This window comes from Peromyscus leucopus, chromosome 12, assembly GCF_004664715.2.
Source record: "Peromyscus leucopus breed LL Stock chromosome 12, UCI_PerLeu_2.1, whole genome shotgun sequence".
Classification (NCBI taxonomy): domain Eukaryota; kingdom Metazoa; phylum Chordata; class Mammalia; order Rodentia; family Cricetidae; genus Peromyscus; species Peromyscus leucopus.
In genome coordinates, this window is record NC_051073.1 from 9,332,751 (window position 1) to 9,356,147 (window position 23,397).

Here is a 23,397-nt window from a genome sequence, read left to right on the forward strand (position 1 = left end):
TAATATTTCAATGGAATATTAACATGCATTTTGCCTCAGGTAATATGTGGAAAAGCTAATAACCATTTCCTTCTAAAACTTCCACAGTCCCAAAGGTCCCCATTAGCATTTCTTTGTCAATGCTATGTATAACCAAATAATATTAATTTAATTGGTTTTCTAGCTCACATTTGTTTCACTTCTAAAGTGCCAGAGGCCACAAGGACATTTTCTCTTTCTGAATGTGTAATTGGTCTTAAAATGTAGCCAACACTAACCATGGTTTACATCTAAGAATGTACCAATAACTGTCCTTTCTAGGTATCATTCTTATAGCTTAACTCACTTGCTCCTTAACATTTATTTGCTGTTAGTATCTTTAATGGTGAGCGAGCGACAGAGGTTAGACTTGTCTGACATCCACATATGGCGAACGACAAGGTTAGGATCGAAATGTAGATGGGTCGTCCCTCCTGTCTGTGATAACAGGATGCTGAAGTAATTTGCTATCCAAGATGATGCAGTAGGAGTCAGAGTGGCAATCTGCTTCCACTTGTGGCTGCACTGTGATTATACTGTCTCTGAGTAATGAGCCAAACACTTGCCACAGCAAAGATGAGCCTGAAGACATTATGCTAAATGAAAAATATCAGACATGGGGAGAAAAATACCCTTTGTAAGTGCAATCTCAAAGAAAAAAACACCAAATATTTAGAGACAAGGGGGGAAAAAGACAAAAGAAGAGTGGTACCAAGGCTGGGGGTGGTGGGAGAAATTGTGAAGCTGTAGGTCAGAGGGGAAGAGTCATAGAATGAACCCACCTTGAGCACTAAACAACTGCTGGAGGCTATGAGAGATCCACTTGCACCGCGATTGGGATTCATGTCAATTGACTGCATTTTGTTCTGGTTAAAAATTTTAAAAACAGGGTTAACTGAGATGGTGGTTAATTTGTGTCATTATAGTAACCTTTATATTGTGCTCTACAGCATCATGTGTATTCCTTAAATGCGTAAAATAAAATTTGTTTTCAACAAAATCAGCTTAGGATCTATATTATTTCTTTGCTTGGGTGAGGCTTTATTTAGGTCAATCACTAAGGGACAGGTGTTGTCTAGCCACAGTCAGGCATTTGGGGGATATGTTGGAAAGTGTGAAACATGTTTTAGTAGATTTTGAATGAATTTTGACCAATGAGAATATATTAAAATACACACGAGACATCTGGACATGGTGATACACTCCCACTGTCCTAGACATTGGGAGACTGAGACATGAAGTTCAAGGCTAGACTGGACTAGATATTAGGATCCTGTCTAAAGAACAATAAAAAAAATACAAGGCATGCATAATCTAAAGAGAAGAATAATTTGTTAATAAAGAATAGTTTTTGATACACATGATGATAATTTTCTTCAGCAATTAACTCTATATTGATGGTAGATATGACCTAAGCACCAATTGTAAGTTATTTTGAAAGCAGATAGACATAGTATAAAATTGTGCTTCTCTGACTTCATATGTACACCAGGACACAGCTGGAAATAAAAGGGAGACACAAGAAGCAAAAGGTATGCTGTAAGCACCTTCACAGGGTTGCGTACTCACTTGCGACCCTCTCCTTCATGGTTGGTGCTACATTCCTGGTTACTTGTGATAGAAACTGTGAATTGTATTTATAAAAATCACTTATTTTTAACTGAAGATATATTTTTGGAGAAACAATTTTGTGAGAGATCATGTGAGGACTTCCTTTAGTGCTGTGACAAAGTAAATTGTAAGATACTACGATATAATGAGAGACTGCAACACAAGCTGAGGGAGATGGGGAGAAGGCAACCTCTGTATGGCATATGTTTCATTCACTGAAGAAGAGCCCGTGGTATGTGGCATGTCAGTCAATATTCCTTTACACTGGGATGGGAACCCACCTGCTCACCTCATGCTTTTTAGTTCTGTAGAGTTCTACGAGGCCTGTGGATATGACCTTGTCCACGGCTATGATTGACACAGGGACCCAGGAATGGATTATTTTTAAAGCTCTGGATGTGGTGGTTACTGAGCAGGGCCATGTTACGGTTCTAGACCCACCTCTGGCTATGGTGACTCTGTTGACCACCATGTCCTCAAATGTTTCATGCATTCCTATAAATATTTGACTTTCTGATTTTTATCTCTTTCATTCTAATCTGTGATGAATTTTAGGATGCCTGTGTTGATTTTTCTTACATTTCTCCTTATTGTTTGTGGACAGAGGCAGGCAACATGCTATTCCAGTTGAGTGTTTAGCCTGTGGAGAAAAACTTAACCATACCTTGCACAATCTGGAGTTCTGACCTTTCTATCTGTATATTGTTGTTTATGTTGATATTTTTAAATATGTGTAATTAAATTCATCTCATAGGACATTGTTTTTTATTTGCGCTTATAAAAACCTTTATGATATTGTTAAACCATTTATCACTAGCATGTTAGGCATGTCCAAAAGCACTTGTCTGCTTTGAAAGCTAAATGTAAGAACTGGTCAGCTCTTCCTCTCTGTTTTTATCAGTTTCTCTCTCCAAACACATCACTATCTACTGACCAATCAATTAAGTAAGCTATGGGTATGCATTTGGTGAGTCCATATGACTTAAATTGTGGCAGCTTCTGAATAGTCTACTTTTAATTCTTTTTCTAAGCCATGTGTAATGTTCACCTTTAAGATACAGCTTATATATTCATAAGTCAGGTAGAAAACAAATAAACTCAGATAGAGGAAAAAGGAAGTGAGAGATTTTGCATGTAAAAGATAAATTATTATTAGGAAAATGAAAGACATTTTCTCAAACCTTGGAAAATATTCACCATGTGATGAATTTCTCAGCATGTATTCTCTCAACAACGAACAGTTGTGCATATGATGTCAAACATGGGAGCTGCCTTTTCCTTTTTTTTATATTTCCACCATTTGGTTCATTATCTTATAGTCTCTTTATAATCTCTTCACAAGCTGCCTTTGCCACAGATTCGGGAGTAATTATTCTACAGGTGAAGTTGAAAGGGCACAAACTCTAAATTTGTTCTGGGCATGAACCTAGAGTCCTTCTTCCTAACAAGAAGCTGTTTAAGGCCAGAGTTTGTGTCTTGGTTCCTGTTCACCATCTCGGCCATACCACATGCTCCAGCATATATAGATAGATAACTAATTTTTTTATGCACTAAGTTTATGGCTGCATTTTTTGTTTTGTGAATTTTGATTTTGTGGATTTTTTAATATAAAAACCTTTGCAAGAATATTTTGATTTACCTTCACATCAAACCCCAGGTTTCATACAAGATTATCATCTCAATTTAAAAGTAAGGAGACCACACACCAGTGAGTTCATCTCATGTGTGGAAGACTACCATTTCAACATGACTTCTTCATTTCTAATTTTCTTTTTATTTCAGTATATTAGTTACTGCAGAATTAATTATTGCTGACCTTGTTTTAATTCACTTTAAAGATAAGAAAATTGTATTTTTTACTTTCATCCCACAAGTTAATTTTAAAGAATTATGAATTTTATCTTTAGTTCTTTGCACAAAATCAAATATTCATTAAGGAATATTAAAGAAAAATTGAATGATTAAATATTAGAAAATATAATAAGACATTAATGAGTCCTCAGAACACACACACACATACACACACACACACACAGTGACTAATTTGTGAATACCACTACACTCTGTAGGTATAAAAATACTGAATTCAATAAGTGATGCCTGTGTAATTGAATATCCTATGCAAAAGAATGAAGTTTCACTCATTCTTTTGAGCATGCAAAAACACTACTTTAGGTCATAAAACTAAATATAAGATCTAAAATCATACAGCTCTTATAAAATATAGCAATAAAACTTTATGACTTTTAGGCAAAATTTTATTATTGTTAAAAAGTAGGCATAACAAAAGGAAAAATGTTTATACATTGAACATTGTCAAAATTAAAAACTTGAGTTTTCAATGACATACTCAGAACAATCCATAGGATGGAAGAAAATGCAAACCATATAGTTTGTGACTGACTTTATACAGAATGAATGACGAAATCTTCCACTTGTACAGTGAAAAACAATCTGATTTCAACATAGACCTCGGGATTAATAGTTATTTCTCCAGAGAAGATAGATGTGCAAGCAGCTAACAAACACATGAAAGATGCTTGATGACATTAGCCATCAGACAAATGCAAACGACATTTTCACATGGCATCACCTTGTACTTGCTAGGATGAATGTTGGAAAAGATTCAGGTGACAGGTGTTGCTGATGATGCAGAGACATTAGGATGTTCACACTAGTAAGGGAAACCAGAATGGTATAGATGTTGGGAAAATAACCTGGAAATTTCTTAAAAGGTTAAACACAAAAGTGCATTATGAGAGAGACACTGCAGCCGCCGCCATGATCAGCAGCATGTGAAGACGCCAGCAAGCCACCAGCCACGTGGCAAGGTATAGACTTATGGAAATGGATTAATTTAAGCTATAAGAACAGTTAGCAAGAAGCCTGCCACGGCCATACAGTTTGTAAGCAAAAAAAAAAAAAAAAAAAACAAACAAACAAACAAAAAAAAGTGCATTACATAACCCAGATTGAGCTGCATGAACATAGCATTATTATTCATAATTGGTAACATATGGAAAAAACTTGTTTCTATAGGCTGATACTTTCATGTACAATAGAACATTGTCAAACAATGAAAGAGTTAAGGTTCTGATATTTAAAAATATATATAACTGATCCCAAACCAGTCATAAAGAATTGTAACTGGTTCAAAACAGGTTATGACAAAAAATCAAGACAAAGTGGACTTTACAATAAAAACAAAAGGATTCATAATGATTCTCTCCATTCTATCTATAGTACTTACTGAACTAGCCTGCTTATTTTTCCCTTACTATGAGGTTTCTGGGAAGCATTTCTGGTCATGCCCCTCTCCATTTTGCAGTAATTCCTTTGTTCAGTGCTGAGGCATAGGTCCTTGGCATATTCTTCTCTTCTTCTGTCTACATTTGGGTGTTTCTTGGCTCCCTGGAAGTTTTCTACAGAAGCTCATGTCTCTTGTATAGTTTCTGAAATATTTCCACCTGAGACAGAGAAGAAACAAGGGAACTCTGCTGATGAAATAATATGACTTGCCAAGAATGGCAAGGAGTAGAGAACTCTTTATAGTAGCTATTATTGACTGTTTTTCAAGACCCAGAATCCAGAACACCCCAGAGATATCTAACTTGATAAATTTGATGGGATCTGATTTGATCCTTTCTCATTGTCATCATTTTTTTCTTTCTTTTTTTTGTTGTTTGGGAGCCTGTCCTGGAGCTTGCTCTTTAGACCAGGCTGGCCTCAAACTCACAGAGATCAGCCTGGCTCTGCTTTCTGAGAGCTAGGACTAAAGGCGTGTGCCGCCACCACTGCCCAGCTCTGACTTTCATCTTAAAGAGAACAAAGTTGATTGCTTTTTATTTAAAAAGATTGCATTCACAAAATAGGAGAAATCCATGTGCAAGATTTCACCCTTATTACTTTCCAACAAACATGTAGCACCAGAAAGAGTTTTAGAGAGAAAATAAAAAGTAAAAATCAGATTGTGTGGTTGAAACAAAATTGGAGAAGGTGCTGCGTGTTGAGACTTCTGTTTAGTTCTTACATTTTTATTTTCGAGCAAAAACCAAATAAATATTGCCAAAGTAGAAACAAAATAGTTTTTAGATTATCAGATCTCTAGAAGGATGGGTGATAGAAGAAATGAAAAGCAGACTCAACCATTAGAAAAATTTAAAAAATAAGAAATTAGATTACTTTCCATGCTACAGAAAGCACAGTGAACTGCACTGGACTGTAACAATGTATCCTCTTTCTTTTGTGCTGCTTTCTACCCTTGCACAATGAGAAACAAAGCAGACAACTCCTCAGATTGCTTCCCTCCTCCTCTCTCCAGGTGAGATAACTCAATTATGTGCTTGCTTAAGCAGCATGTATACTAAAATTGGAACGACACAGTAGATTCTCACGGCCTCTGAGCAAGGGTGACAATAGAGGTTTATGAAGCATTCCATATTTTTCTCAACAACTCTATTATTATAATAACCAAGCCAAGTAAAAACACAACAACAATAATAAGGAAACCTGCAGGCTAATATCCCTGATAAACATAGATTTAAAAAGCCTTAATAAAATAGTTACAAACCAAACACAGACACACACCATGAGTTATTTTGTAAAGCAGTAAGTGCTTTTATCAACCCCCCCCCCCCCCCGCCACTGACACTAGTAAAACTTTGGTCTCTTTGAATAGCTTTAGAAAGTTTTGAATTATTACTTCAGGCTATAAACGTCACAGCCCAGATTCTTATAAACACAACATAAAATAAACACAAAACTGCATATGTCTTTGGCACCTTATCTAATCGCACCCACAGAAAAGGTTGAGGTTTTCAATTGGCTAAAGAAATTACCAACACTTGGTCTTTTTGAGATAATAGTTCTTATCTGAAGTTTAAAATAAAAAGCAGATACTAGTCCAATTGTTTCAAGTATTTCAATGCAATAATAAATCTTACATACAAGTTCTTGATTTATGGAAATTTCCAATACTCAAATATTTGTTAGGATACAGAACTTATTGGTGAGATGATGTAATGTGGTGGTGTAGCCAGGACCACATCTTTGTCTGTTGAATCTCTGAGGTCATTGATTAATGTGATCAACAGAGCAGCAGACCACAGATCTGGTTAAGCACTCCCTTGTTTTACTGGCAGTTTGGGACCTTAGGCTTAATGCTGGGGAGGGAATCTGAAAGCAGAAAATCTCATGCTTTTTATTTTTAAGGAAAGATTGCATTGGTATTTTGTCTACACATGGAGAAGATAGGGTAGACTGTAGATGTAACCAACCGTCTTATTAAATAAGAAACACGGAACCAATGTAAAAGAGAAAGCCAAGAGGTCAGAGCTCAGAGCTAAAATCTCACCCTTCCTCCTGCAGTGGTCCCAGCTTCCCGAAAGAGAGCTATTTCCCTGTGTGTAAGTCATTTCATAGTCATTCTGCCTTCTCATTGGTTGTAAACCCAAACACGTGACTGCCTCGTCACTGTCTGTATGTACAGCCCCCCAGGTCTTAAAGGCATATGTCTCCAATGCTGGCTGTATCCCTGAACACACAGAGATCTATGGGATTAAAGGCGTGTGCCACCACCGCCACACTCTGTGTATGGCTCTAATAGCTCTGACCCCCGGGCAACTTTATTTATTAACATACAATCAAAATCACATTTCAGTACAATTAGAATACCACCACAATAGACTGAGAACAGTCTAGAAGAACACTTAATTTTTCCATATAGTCAAGAGTTTTTTACAGTGAGATCCTTGGATTGTCTTTGAGGTGAAAATTTAGAAAAAAACAATCATGTGCTACAAAATGTATTTTGTAGCTTTGTAACCCAAATACTGAAAGAACACTTGTTGTTTTGTGTGATGTGTTTGTATGTACACAGGCAGGCCAGAGGTTGCTGTTGAATATCTTCCTTAATTGATCTCCACATGAGTTTTTCAGACTGCCTAGGCTGACCACTCAGTGATCTCCGAAGATCCACCTACATCTGCCTCCCCATCACTGGGCTTTCAAATACATGCCACTTTTTTTGGTGTGTATTCTAGGGATCTTAATTTAGGTTCCCATGCTCATGTAGCAGGCACTGTATTTACTGATCCATTTCCCTATCCTGAATTATTGCGTTCGAGTGAACTATTTAACCTGTATACAATATGAAAAGTGACGACATGTATTTTTATGCACTATTCCCATCATTGGATCATTTTCTATTTGTTCTGAAAACCCTGAACACTGGTTTATCTGGATGAGCACTGATGGTCTCATGTGTTGAATGCTGCTCCTGACATGAAATGATCAAAGCAACTGTTAATTGGTAATGATCTTATGTTAAGTGAAAAAATCAGGTTAGTGCATCACATGACATGAGTAGTTTCAAAGAATCATCAGTCATCCTCCCACTGCCTGTTGGGAATATGAGTTCTTGCCAGTGTTTTCACTGCTTGGGTGCATGCCTTCTGGGAAGATGTGTAGAACCACTACTGGATGTGACTTGACATAATTTGCATGTTTGAAAATCATATACTGTAGTTCTCTTGTCTTGAAAGGGCCAGAAAAAACTAAATAATTAATATATACTAACACAACTCACATGTTTTGTTCACTGCACCATAAAATTGGGCAGTTGTTGGTTGTAAGCACAGGCTTAGTTATTATGAAATAAGTATTGTCTAGGTTACCAGCATCAACCTTGACAGAACTGAGCCTAAATAACATGGCCTTCTTTGGGCTTTTGCTTGATGTAAATTAGATAAACAGAAAACTAGCTTCATCTGAATTCTATAATTAAAGAAATAACCAGTTACCATTCTTATTTATGGTCTTCCCAATATTTAACAAATTACATTCTGTTGGTGATACAGAACTACAGAGAGGGAACTCACTTTATCTATAACTGGAAGGGCCAGTCCATAAGCAATGTGCTGCTGGTAGGCCCATACTCACACACTGTTATAGTTACCCTGCTTGCTGTTATACTAGGATGACAAAGTAAATTTTGTAGCAACAGCAGACAGTGTTTATAATAAAGCACTGTGGTAGCTGTGACATTAGTCAGTGTATAGACTTAATAACTGGATCATTGCTTTTATGAGCATCTTTTGGGTGTGGTATATCCAGCGGAGAAGAATATCAGAGCTCTCATTACACATTTTAATCACTGTTATTCCCAAGTACTGGAAACTGGGTCATTTTCTCACTGAGTTTTGTGGGAACCTTTTTATCATTCCATGAAGACAGTAGAAGTTATCTTAATTGTTTAGAGTTGCCAAGTGGTGAAGATCTGGAAATTTAATATCTTCTTCTATTACTCCTCCTTCACTACCTCAGGCACTTTCTCACTGAGTTCTGTTTATTTCCTAAAACCTCCCCTTCTTTGGAATGCTATTTCAATTGGTCTAGGATGGGAATTCCCTGGCTTTTACCTGGTGCAAGAAATAGTCTCATGAAGATTCGATTTTTCTTTCATATAGTTTTTCCAGATCATTATTGTAAGAACTAATATCTTATGTCCAACCACAGTTGATGCATTTAAATTTAGCAATTGTGCTGCACATGAACAGAGAATGAGCATGCAAGATAAACAAGAATAAATCATCCCACTTATGATATTAATAAACTTAGAAAACAAACAAAAAGCAACATGATAAAGAATGCAGCAATGTTATACCTAGCATTCTGTTTTTTTGTTTTTAATTAAGACTTATGAATCTTTACTTTGTATATAAGATTAAAGTGAACATTCTATATACAGCAAAATATAAAATTATTTTTTCTTAATTCTTGTGTTTAATTTACCCCTCTGCAAAGGCATTACCACTGTTTAGTATAAAAGGATCTGCTAAAGACTCAATAAAAAAAGAGAAGACTGGTCTTGCCAGCTGTCTGCCTGATGGAGGTTGGCTACACAGGAGAGAGATCCATGAGAAAAGGTAGGTTGTGAGAAAGACCTGGGAATCTTCTTGTCAACTAAATGTAGAAGATATTCATTAGGAACCTTCTGCAATCTACAGTTTATATCCATGTGCTGTAGATGGTTTGGGTAACTTATCAATTGCTATACCAACTACCATTAACTGCCAATAGTTCCTCATGGAGTGGTGAGACCTCATTGGCACATTCTCTAGCCACAATTATATAACAACTGACTTGTGATTATCATAGGATACTTAAAAAATTCTAAATTTATTCCTTGACAATTTCATGTATGTATAAAATATATTCTGATTATACCTACCCCTACTATTTCTGATTCTCTTCCCATCTCCTCCCATCCTCCCCTTTCTCCTTAAAAGTCCCTCTCCTGATTTTATATCATTTTGTGTTGTGGCCTATTGAGTTAACCAGGGATATACACATGATGTGTGTAGATGTAACCGTCTTGTTAAATAAGAAACACAGAGCCAATGCAGAGATGAAAGCCCAATGGGTCAGAGTAATAGCTAAGCGCTAAAAACCTTACCCTTCACTGCCACTCCTGTCCTTCCCTCCGTCAGAGACCTCCTTCCTGTGTCTCTGTCTTTTTATAGACTTTCTTTCTGCCTTCTCATTGGTTGTATACCCAACCACATGACCTCCTCATCACTGCCTGTCTGTACAGACCTCCAGGTCTTCTATAGTTGGTACTGAGATTAAAGGTGTGTGTCTCCATGCTGGCTGTTTTCTTGAACACACAGAGATCTGGCTGTCATGTGATTGGGATTAAGGGTGTGTGCTACCATTGCCAGACTTCTGCTATGGCTTACTATTAGCTCTGACCCCCAGGCAACTTTATTTATTAACATAAAAATAAAATCACATTTCAGTACAAATAAAATATCACCATAGATGGTTGGTTTTAGCTAGTCACTAGAATATTGGAGACTCACCATTGTCTACACCACTGAATCCAATGACTCCTTCTCCATCAGCATCCATCTACAAATAGTCAATAGATCCCGAGGCAAGGGATCCTCAAGAGCCCCAACCACCCTCCATGAATAAAGACTAAAAGGCCCAGTCTTGTGAAAACAAAACAAAACAAAACACAGTTGCAATAAATTCATGAGTGAACCAGTCATGTAAGGTCAAGAAGATATTGCTTCACATCCCTCTTCCTCATTATTCTTTCTGTCTCTTCTTCAGGGTTGTTGCCTGAGCTTTGGAAGGAGTGATATAGATGTCTTAGGGATGGGCATTCAACAGTTACTTAAATCTCAGAATCTTGAGTAGCTCTGAGTCTCTTCATTCTCTTCCATTAGGTGCAGAATGAAGCTTTCCTGAACAAGGTTAAAAGTAGTACTTGTCAATGGGAATACACAACTATTTAGATGGAACTTTGACACCACATTTATTTAGCAATACAACAAGATTAAGATCCACTCCTTCAAAGCTCCACCGGATATGTTTAAGAACATAAGGCTAATAGAAGAGTGCTTTATAGTCAAATATAAAAATTTTGTGGCATTTAAGCTGTTATTTTGACTATTTCATCTATGTTAAAATAATAAAAATGAAAGGTTAAAATGAGATCTTAAATATCAGATCAATATCTTTGTTTTTAGTTAAGCAATAATTCATTTCCTTGCTTATATTTTATTTATTAAACTATCTCCAGCTCAATTGCCACTTTTGAGTTAGACATTGGTTGTGTCTTAGGGATAGATAAGTAATAGAGGAATTGCTGGCAAGAACATGGAGCGAAAGGTAGAGAAACCATGAAAAAACTGTAGTGTAATATAGCAGGGGTGATGACTTCAGAGGAGAGGAGAAATGTTAAATCGTATGAACCAAAGAAGTTCTCTTGGAGGAGGTGATGCTTCTATTGAAAGTCCAGAGACAGATTGTTGGTGTTTGCCAGACACACTTCTGGCCGCAATGTTTCCCAGGCACTGGAAACAACATAGAGGAAGTCCTGAATTTCACCTCCAGTATTTGTGAACATATTGTGCAGACAAGTAGTAAGACAAGGGAATATTATTATTTTCATTATATTATAAATAAGAAATTATGTGAAGTACTTAAAATAACAGGTGATATATCTGTGGAAAGGAGAGGTTTGTTTTGTGAATGGTTTCTCACTTTTTATTCTCTGCTTCTTTGTAACATTAATAATTTCAAATTTCCACTTATCCTTTGACTGGTCAGTTACCGTTGTCTTAGTGAACACAATGTATACTTTGGAGTGGTAGGAGGAAATACACTTTGCTTGGACTGCAAAAATTTATTGGAAAATAGTGTGAGCACCGAGTGGTATGTTGTTGTAGCAAGCTTTATGGACAAGAGAAGGTGAGAAATGGAGGATTATTCACCTTTGCATGTCTCATGGGCTTTGCATGTATGCCATCTATTGTCATGTAACAAATAAACTTAGCTACCAAGTATGCATTTAGTATCTCAGCATAGATCAGGAGTCTAGAGCAACTGTGTTGAATGCCCATTTGGTGCTCAGGTTAAAATCTCTCTTAACTCTAGAAATCAAGTTGTTGGCCAGTTGATTTCTCATCTAGGGATTGAGTAGAAGTATCTACTTTGTTTCTTCAGGTTTAGCGAAGAGTCTATTTCTTGTGCTATGGAATATACCTGGTTGTTCAAAACTGTTAGTGTGAGAGTGGGGCAGCTGAAGACTGGTGATATGGGTAGAGGTATGGAAAGGAGGAAGTGAGTAAAGGAGAGAGAAAGAGAGGGTGAGGGGAAGAAAAGGAGGCAAAGGAGGAAGAAGAGGAGGAAAGTTTGGGTTTCTTTTTACGACTATGTGAGGCATACCTAAATACTCCTTTGATTAAATCAGCTGACTAGAGGACTTCATTACATTGGTAAATTCCTTTTACTTTTGCTCTAAGAGACAAAAATAAGAGGGTGCTATCCCTTCACTACTATCTATTCTTTGTTTATGGTTTAAATAGGAATGGCCCCCATAGACTCAAAGATTTGAACATTTGGTTACCATGGAGTGGCATTGTTAGAAGGTCTGGTCTTGGAGTAGGTGTGACCTTTTTGGAGGAGGTATGTCACTGGGGGTGAGCTTTGAGGTTTCAAAAGCCCAAGGCTGGTCCGTTGGCTCTCTCTCAACCAGATGCCTATAGGCCCAGATGTAGAAGTCTCAGCTCCATGCTTACTACCACGTGATAATGGACTAACCCTCCAAAACTGTAAGAAAGCCCCAATTAAATGCTTTCCTTTATAAGAGTTACCATGGTCATGGTGCTTCTTTACAGCAATAGAACACTGACTAAGCTGAAGTTGGCGTCAGAAGTGGGGTATTGCTGTGATAGGCCTGATCATGCTGCTTGTTGGTGGAATTTGGACTTTGGGACTTTGGATTAGGAAAGCAATTGAACACTTTAAACTGGGCTTAATGGGACATGCTAGTAGTGGTCTGAGAACAATGTATAGTATGAGGGCCTAGCTCAAGATGTTTCAGAAGAGAAGAGTATTAGTATTTGGTCTAGAGACACTTCTTGTGATATTTCAGTGAAGAATGTGGCTGCTTTCTGCCCTTGTCAAAAAGTATGCCTGGGCTAAATTGGAGAGTTTTGGATTAATGGCTTGGCAGAAGAGATTTCAAGAGGACCTAGTACTGACACTGTCATGTGGTTATTAGTGGTCACTCTCTTATGCAGATCTGTAATGAAAAGGAGCAAACTGAGCAAGGAAAAAATACAAAGTGTACAATCTGAGGAGAAAAGAGGCACCAGGAAATGTAATAGACTTAAGTCCTGTGCTCAAGGAGACAAAAGATTAAAGAAAAAAGCCTGATGCTAAGTGGAATTAAGGGAGTGGTGATCTCAGGGCAAGGCCCCACTCAGTTAACCTTCCAACTTGTAAAAAGGAATTAAAGAAAAGCTTAAGCAGTGAAGGAACCTACCAAAGCCAGAAAGCTGATGACAGCATAACTGAATGAGGTGGCCATGTTCCAGGCCCAGCAAACAGCAGAACTTGGCAGCTTCAGCTGTGTGGTTCTTTAGAGTCAAGGATACAATGAAAGAGGTTGTGGAATCTCTCTCCATGCCTAAAGAAAGCCACTAAGGCCATACATGTGTCAGGGGTGTGCCTGCACAGAGGCCCAGAGAGGTCTTTGTGTGAAAATGTGAAGATGAAGTGTTAGAGATCCCAAGATGTTGAAGGAGACAGAACCATGGGATACTTGCCAAAGAAAGCTGCAGACTGTGTGGAACCAGCCCAAGAGAAAGAAGTATGTTGCTATCAACAAAGCTGAGAAGAGTTGGAGATCTGAAGAACCCTTTGACATTAGACATAGAGGTGCACAGTTTGGAGTTTGCCCAGCTGGTATTTAGTCTCACTATTCTCCCTTTCTCCCCCTTTGGACTGGTAATATATTCCATGTCATTATATGCTGGAAGTATGTGATATGCTTTTTAATTTTGATTTTGCAGGGGACTATGGTTAAGAGATTGCCATGAGTCTCATAAGAGACTTTGTACTTTTAAATCAGTTTGAGACTGTTACAGAGTATGGGGACTTTTGAAGTTGGACTGAAAGCATTTTTTTTTTATTTTGCATTATGATATGGCTACAAGATTATGGGGGCCAGGGAGTGGAATGTGATGGCTTAAATGAGAATGGATCCCACAGGCTCATAGATTTGTATGCTTGGTTACCAGGAAATGGCATTAATAGAAGTATAGCTTTGTTTGAGTAGGTGTGGCATTTTTTGGAGTAGGAATGACCTTGTTGGAAGAAGTGTTTGTTGTTTGTTTTTGCTCTTTATCTCTTTGGGGGCCCATCACCCAGCTCCCAAATAAATCACACATGGAGGCTTATTCTTACTTATAAATGCCTAGCTTTAACTTGACTTGTTTCTTGCCAGCTTTTTTTTAACTTAAATTAACCCATCTGTCTTTTGCCTTTGGGCTTTTACCTTTTCTTACTTCTGTAATATTACTTTCACTCTTACTCCGTGGCTGGCTGTGTGGCTATGTGGCTAGCCCCTGATGTCCTCCTCCTTCTCTGGCTACTTCTTTTTTCCTCTCAGATTTCTCCTTCTATATATTCTCTCTGCCTGTCAGCCCCACCCTCCCTTCTCCCTCCTACCTCACTATTGGCCGTTCAGTTCTTTATTAGACCATCAGGTGTTTTAGACAGGCACAGTAACACAGCTTCCCAGAGTTCAACAAATGCAATAAGCAAAACTAACACACCTTAAAATAATATTCTACATGTGTGTTATTAGGGGTGGGCTTTGAAGTTTCAAAAGTCCAAGCTAGGCCCAGTGGGCTCTTTCTTTTCCTGCTGCCAGCGACTCTAGATGTAGATAGAATTCTCATCTCCTCTCTAACATTTATATCTGCCTGCATGCTGCTGCCACGGTTCCCAACTATGCTGATAATGGCCTAAACCTCTAAAACTGCAGGAAAACCCTAATTAAATGTTTTTCTTTATAAGAGTTGCATTGGTCACGGTGTCCCTTCATAGCAATAGAACACTGATGAAGACACAGATCCTGTGTATATCCAAACTGACAGATTACATAAAGAGGTACATGGTACTGGTAGGCATTCTGAGGGCTACTACCTTGCCCTGTGGCCAAAAGTATATCAGCTGTGCTGTGTGTGCTTAATGAGGACCTAATGCTTATTACCACTACCAAAAAATCAATAAAGGCATCTAACATTATAGAATTAATTGAGAGAGAAATAATTTGATAAACATGTAGAAAAATGCTAGGCTTCAGGAAGGCTATTTTAAAAAATATAATTTTTATTTTTTTGTGAATTTTATGTATGTATACAATGTATTTTGATGATATCCACACTCTTCTTCTCATCCAATTCCTCCTGGATCCTCCTCATACTCATTTCTAACTTCACTCCTTTAAAAAAAAAATAACCCACTAAATCTAGTTAGTACTGTCGATGTGTGCATGGGTATGGGGCCATCCACCGCAGCACGGTCAACCTACCAAGAGCCACACCCTATAGAAAACTGACTCATCCTTTTCTAGCAACCCTCAAGTGTCAATAACTCCTCCTCTAGGACGGGGAGCTCTTTTGCCCTTTCCCAGTTCACCCTGAAACGAATGTCAATTGTTTTGATCTTGTGCAGGTGACCATAGCTGCTGTGAGTTCATGGAGGTAATGGTCCTGTCATAATAGCCAGAACACACTGTTTACCTCTATTCCTCATTAGCCTTTGGCTGTTACAATCTTCTGCTCTTTCATCTAGGATGTTCCCTGAGCCTTGTGGGAAGGGTGTGTGATATAGATGTCTCATTTGTGGTGGAGAACACTAATGGATAAAAACTGTCAGCTTATCAATTATGATTGCATAATGAGAAATTTACACAAATGGCTGAAACTTAAGTCTTTGTCCTTAGCACAAGTATTGATTTGTAAAGTTAAATTTATTTATTTACATTCCGATGCTCAGTCCCCCCCCCTCTCCTCACAATCCCTCTTCCCACCTCCCTTCTTGCCCCCTCCATCTACTCTTCCTCTATTTCTTTTCAGAAGAGGGCAGGCCTCCCATAGATATCAACCCGAATGGCATAGACTTTTAACTGATACAAAAGTAAAATAAACTATACACTGTAGTGGGGTATTGTGATTTTTTTTTTACACATGTTCGTATTATGCTATGTTTAGATCAGGTTAGATATATCTATCACCCCAAAGATCATTTATTTATGGCAAAAATATTTAAACCTCTCCTTTCTTGATATTTGAAATCTGCCATTCACTAAACATGATTATTGTTGATGTTGGTAATTATTATAAAAGAAAGGACATTCCTGGAGGAATCCCCCCTATGTTTCTTCTATGATTTACCATCCATAAAACAATAGGAATAATAACTATGTTTAGTCTAGAGCTGACATACAGACTTGTGAATTAGTCATAGTGATCTCCTTGGAAAAAAGGCCACAGTTAGATCCATAAAGATAAGGATAATGAAAATGCAATAGGTGAGGACTGTGGGGGAAGGAAATAACTTTAAATGATCAGAAAATGAGTATTAGGAAAGAGAAGATGGTTGGTTGCTCTTCCTAGAAACACAATGAAAATGGTATTTATAGTGCTTAAAAGTATAGAAATTGGCTCCGGGAACTTTGCCTCTGGCGCCGTACATTCGAATACTATTAGAGAGCTGTATTTTATTTTCTCTGTCCCATTCAAGAGACCATAATCAGAATAAATAGATGTAAGTCTCAGTGGGTCAGACTTGGCACCTGAAGAGGTTCCTCTAGTAATTAGTTCTGCCTGGCAAAACATAGGCAGCCACAGCTGCCCTGTCTCTGAAGGAACTGGTGCAAGGAGGAGCCATCAATATATGCACACATTGCCCTTTCAATTCCAGCTTCCAGGAGGGATGCATCTCTGATTGCCTCTTCAAATTTTGTGTAGTTACTGCATTCATACAAACAAAGAGTAGCTGTGGAATATGGAGGCTTCAGAAGAATGACAATGTTGGATACAGAAGCAGAAGACAGAAGATCAGATCACAGGATAACGGATAATAGAGGAAGAGATCAAATAGTATTAGTAAGATTATAGAAACCTGGTCATACTGAAAAGACACCATCTATTTAGTACTGAGCGCATTAGTGATCCAAAGCAGCAGTTAGGTAAAGTGTGTGTGTGTGTGTGTGTGTGTGTGTGTGTGTGTGTGTGTGTGTGTGTGAGAGAGAGAGAGAGAGAGAGAGACAGAGAGAGAGAGAGACAGAGAGAGACAGAGAGAGAGAGAGAGACAGAGAGACAGACACAGAGAGAGAGACACACAGAGAGAGACAGAGACACAGAGAGAGAAAAAGAGATGGAGATAGAGTGTGTTAATGCTTTGAAGATAGACAAAAATCTACCTCTCAAACTGTTTAGATTCTGATGCATTAACAGTTATGCATCAAACATCTATAGACTATATTTTGGGATTTACTCAGCACTGTAAATTTAATGATCTATGGTAAAGTTTTAGAATCCAAGGAATTCACACTCTTGTAAGTGTGAGGGGCAGTAAGAACAGATATTCGACTTTTTATTAGAAATGAACCATCTGAACTGTGCTGATTATCAGCCAAGGATTCACATTAATTCAAATCATCCTCACACTCCAAAGAGATAGGTACATAAGGGATTACATTATTTTAGGACAAAGAAAATTAATCATGGAACAGTCAAGTGAATTGCTTGCATATAGAAATATAAGGCTTGTGAAAACCATTTTCCTTTTCTCTTACTCTTGACTTAGTCCTTTCAGAAGGAAGAGTATAAGTTACTCTGACCTCCATTGACCACATCTAGAGTGGTATGAATGGGAGAGTGGGTAAGTTACAAACAACCAGTTACATTTGCCTTCTATAAATGCATGAATGTCAAATAAAATGCAAGAAACATGATGTTTTAATTTAATTTTTAAAGATTTCTGAGAATTTCATATGTGAGTACTATATTTGTATTATTTCTATCTATTCTTCAACTCCTGTGACTTATTCTGGGCCTCCCACCAACTTCCTCCCAAGTTCATGACTTCTTCTCCATTAACCATTGTCTCTCTTACATACATACACACATATTTATATAGAGATACAGTCTCCTGACTTCACTTAGTGTGTGCCATGTGTATGTTTTAGGACTGACCACTTGGGGTTAGATAACCCATCAGGGGGGTTCATTTCTGGGCAATGCTGATTCTTCTTCTATTAGCTGCTATTAATTCACTGTAACTCTTCATCCAGCGTTGGAGCCTTAGGAGATTTCTCCCACCCACGTTGGCATGTCAATTGGTGGTGCCATTACTCAGGTCTTGTTTAATCAACCATATTGTTGAGATTTTTCTGGGTGGAGTTCTCCATCATATATAGAATCCACTACCTTACAGCAGACATCCTCATTCTCTGGCTCTTACAACATCTTTCTTCTCCCTCTTCTGCTACTTTCCCTGAGCATTAGTTATATGGACGGTATTATAGATGCATCAGCTGGGATTGGGCACTTCATGGCCAGTTATATGTCTTTATTTCAAACACTTGTCATTTTCTGTGATGGTATCTGTTTACTGCAAAAGAAGTGTCTGTGATGAGTGCCGATGGTGACAATTACCTAGGGATATAAATGACATGTTAATGAAAAAAGCAGATCAAGAGTGTGTGCCTTCTATGAGCTGCCAATATCGACATTTCCATGTTATAGTGAAAGTCAATTCCTGGAAGTTTGCCTCTTATTTTGAGCTCAGACATGAAAAATGTGGACTTTGGTGTTTCATGACTAAGTTATATCTCTGTTATATAGTACATCTATGTGTTTCTTTCCCAGACACTTATTTTAGTTTTAGACAATATTATTTCCTGTAAACTAGAATAATAATACCCATCTTACTTAACAAGGATTTAAACAAACATATTTATATATGTGTACACACAGAGATACAATTTCAAAGCTGCTCAATTTAATTAGAGGCTAAAACACATATTTTGATTTATGTAGGACTGTGAGTCATAAGATTTTTTTTTTTTAGTAAAAGAAGAATGACAAATTAGAAGTCAATTTTGTTTCAGGCCCATTATTAACCAGAAATAAATACTGGGAGACAACCAATTAAAAAGAGACTTCCTAACACAAATGGAGTGCCTAGTAAAATGAACTTACTTGAAGCAAATTGCAGCCTGGATGCATCCCACCCATCCCCAATTGCATGTTGCAAGTCTAAGATTTCAGGTGGAATTCAGACCTGCAAAGCTCCTGGTTCACAACTCCTGACATGTGCCCCTCCCAAAGCTGTGGCTTGCTCCTTCTTTGAAGCTTTCTCTAAAGGCTGTGGATGTAGCTGGCTAGAGTTCTGGGTCTGGTTCTGGGTCAGACTAATGGCAGTTGCCATGGTTCTGATTCTGACTACAGTTATCACGGTTACCATTCACTTTTGTTACAAGAGATGCTATTTCCTCTTGCTTCAAAAAACAATTACTAGTGCATCATTCACTGCCGAAGTAACAAGAAGAAAGCTGTCCCAAGGGAGGAGACATTGAAAACTCTGATTCAATTTAAGCCCCCCGTGAGTGTTTTTGTGTGTCACAGAAGGATGTTGACATTCTTGGAAGACAGGTTGCACTTCATTCACTTTGTCTAAAATTTAACCTTTTCATTTCCTGGTTGCTTTCAATTTTGTGATGTTTGACCTTAAAAACAAATGCTCTGCCTTGGAATCACGCTACTCCCTCCCCTCTCCAGAGTTCATATTCAACTCTATCAAGTCCATGTCACTGACCTTATTTTAAATCATCAATGATTTCAAATTTGGTGTCTCTTCTGTTTTATTATAAGTACAATTTGGTATGTGGTTTGCTGTGATTTCAATATTGCTTCTCTTTAAAAAAATTTCCCAGTTTTTAAAACTAATGTTCTTCTCATAATCACTCTTACTGGAAATAAAAGAAATGTATATTTGTAACTGAGTAAGTAAAGAATTAAGAATTGAAATTATAGAAACTGCAACAAGTAATATTTTATAAACATGATTAAAAGAGGAAAGGATCAGTCTAGAAGACTGATTAGCAACACACTGTCACAGGTCTGAACTGATTATTGGTTCCAATGAATCAGGAAAGTGGTGTTAATAAATTTGACTTCAGTCTGGAGATCAAATTTCTGACTGCAGGACATGATAAGGGAAGAATACAGAAGCCCAAGGAAGAGATCCTTATAACACCATACTCATGGAAAGTGATGCCCCATGGGTTATCAAAACTCACACAGAAGTTTATGATGTGGCAACAGGACTAAATGTTCTTTTTAGACTTATTACACAATATATTTAGGGATAATAACTTCTAAATGTAAATCATACTCCAATAAGCTTCAGCCCTCAGCACTATATTAGCTATTTCATGAGAATACATGTGCCAGATACCAGATCCTAGATGAGATAAGATAGATCACTACAAGTGGAGCTCCAGGTCAGTTGGCATCCTTGTGTCTACTTTGGCCTTGATGTTCTCTGAGCCACCTATCAAGAAGGTTAAGAAGAACTGAATGTGGGATCTGACCAGTAGATGAATCAGTGTTGTACTAATAGGAACAAAAGAGTGGAAGGCTATTCTCTGTCTTGAATCTATTATCTCACACACCTGTAGCAGTGATTGGACATTCTAGAGAAAAAGAAAGGCGGTTTTTCAAAAGAGATAGAATATGAGGAATAGGCTGGCCAGAAACCCAGGTAGGCTGCCTGCGGACCTCCTGTCTCTCTGTTCCCCCAGACCCAATCCCACAGTCTTGTCATGAGCACTACAACAGAATACCAGCTGTGGCCTTCACTTACCCCTGTCCACATCTGTGGATTCACAGACTGTCTCCTCCTCGCCCCCATTCTCCATTCATCACTGTATCCCAGACCCCAACTCCAGCATACACTAGCTGCTAACCAAAGGGCCACCCCTCTCAGGCAACAAGTAGGCTGAAGGCAGATGCACACCTCTCCTTCTGCTCCCGAGATCCAATCCCTCCAGCCTCATCTCCAGCTCTGCATCTGGAACCTACTGCAGTCTCCTTTTCAGTATGATCCCAACCCTAACGGATCACAAAGACCTTCTCCTCTAACTTTCTTTCTCTAACTCATTCCAGTTTCCCAGCCACCACACCAGCAGGTGTTACATGTGAACTCACCAGCTGAACAGGTCAGGAAAACAGCCAATACACAGCAATCACACTTTCTGAAAATCCAGAGAGAAAGCAGAAACCAAGCAACAAAACACCTACCCAACAAAGACAAATCCAGAAATCAGCACCTAGACCTTCAATCATCACAAACCCAGATGATGAGAGTCCAACATAAAACACAATCAACAGTGAAGCCAATATATCTTCCCTCGAGTTCAGCTATCCTACCACAGCAGGCCCCAAATATTCCAACATAACGGAAGCACAAGAAAAAGACCTTAAAATGGTCTTTATGATTATTATAGAGGCTCTTAAAGAAGAAATTAATTAATCCCTTAAAGAAAACTGGGAAATCAATAACAGTGTAAGGAAATAAAACTGTTCAAGGCCTGAAGTTGGAAATAGAATCAATAAAGAAAAACCAAACTGAAGGAATTCTGGAAATGAAAAACTTAGGAACTTGAACAGGAACTACAGAGGCAAGCTTCTTCAGCAGAATATAAGAGATCCAGAAGAAAATCTCGGGCATTGAAGATATGATAGAAGAAATGGATATATCCATAAAAGAAGAGGTTAAAAAATACTCCTGACACAAAACATCCAGGACATCTGGGACACTATGAAAATACCAAACCCAAGAACAATAGGTATAGAGGAAGGAGAAGAAACCCAGCTCAAAGGTCCAGAAAATGTTTTCAGCAAAATCATAGAATAAAAATTTCCTAACTTAACGAAAAAGATGTCTATAAATGTGTAAGAAACATACAGAACACCAAATAGATTGGACTAGAAAAGGAAGTCCACTTGCCACATAATAGCAAAACACCAAACATACAGAACAAAAAAAGATTGAAAGCTGCAAGGGAGAAAGACCAAATAAAATAACATATAAAGGCAGATCTATTAGAATTACATCTGACTTCTCAATGGAGACCCTAAAAACCAGAAGAGCCTGGACAGATAGGCTGCAGACTCTAAGAGACCACAGATGCCAGCCCAGACTACTATATCCAACAAAACTTTCAACCATCGTAGATGGAGAAAATGCGATATCCCATGATAGAGTCAAATTTAAACAGTATCTATCTACAAATACAGCTCTTCAGAAGGTGCTAGAAGGAAAACTGTAACTTAAATAGGTTAACCATACACATGAAAACATAGGAAATAAATAATTTAACATCCTCACAATCAAACAAAGGAAACCCACACACACTACCACCACCACCAACAAAGTAATAGGAATCAACAAGAATTGGTCATTGATATCTCCCAATATCCATGGTTTCAGTCCCCCAATAAAGACACAGACAAACAGAATGGATGCAGAAACAGGATCCATCATTCTGCTGCATCCAAGAAACACAACTCAATGTCAATGATAGACATTGTTTTAGTATGAAGGAATAGACAAGGATATTTCAAATGGATCTAAGAAGCAAGCTGAAGCAGCAATTTTAATGTATTACTAAATATACTTTAAACCAAAACTAATCAAAAGATATAGGGATGGACACTGTATGCTCATCAAAGAAAAATCCACCCAGATGACACTTAAGATCTTAACATCTGTGTCCCAAACACAAAGGGCACCCACATTTGTAAAAGAAACACCACTATAGGTTAAATCACATAATTGACTCTCACACACTGAGACTTCAATAAACCCCTCTCGCCAATGGACAGGTTATCCAGACAAAAACTGAACAGGTAAATAATGGAGCTAATTAACGCTGTAAACCAAATGGACCTAACAGATATGCACAGAATATTTCAAACAAACATAAAAGAATATACCTTTTACTTATGGAACTTTCCCCCAAATCAATCACATACTTGGACACAAAGTAAGTCTCATCACATACAAGAAAATTGATATTACTGCCTGTATCCTATTAGATCACCATGGAACAAAGCTTGATATCAACAACAACAGAAACTACAGAAAGCTTACAAACGCATAGAAACTGAACAATTCACTGCTGAATGAAAAAAATGTATCAAGACAAAAATAAGAAAGAAATTAAAGATTTTCTAGAATTCAATGAAAATGATACACAGCATACCCAAACATATGGAACACAATGAAAGCAGTGCTAAGAGGAAAGTTCATAGCCCTAAGTGTCTTCATAAAGAAATTGGAGAGATCTTATATTAACAGCTTAATAGCACAGCTGAAAGTTCCAGAACA

General features: G+C 37.8%; 1 non-coding gene across 1 annotated transcript; it reads left to right on the forward strand.

Moving 5' to 3' along the window:
- The first annotated feature begins 5,968 nt into the window (after positions 1-5,968).
- Positions 5,969-6,074, forward strand: LOC114698457. Its single transcript, XR_003735348.1, has one exon. It is a non-coding gene; the product is annotated as a U6 spliceosomal RNA (small nuclear RNA).
- The last annotated feature ends 17,323 nt before the right edge of the window (positions 6,075-23,397 follow it).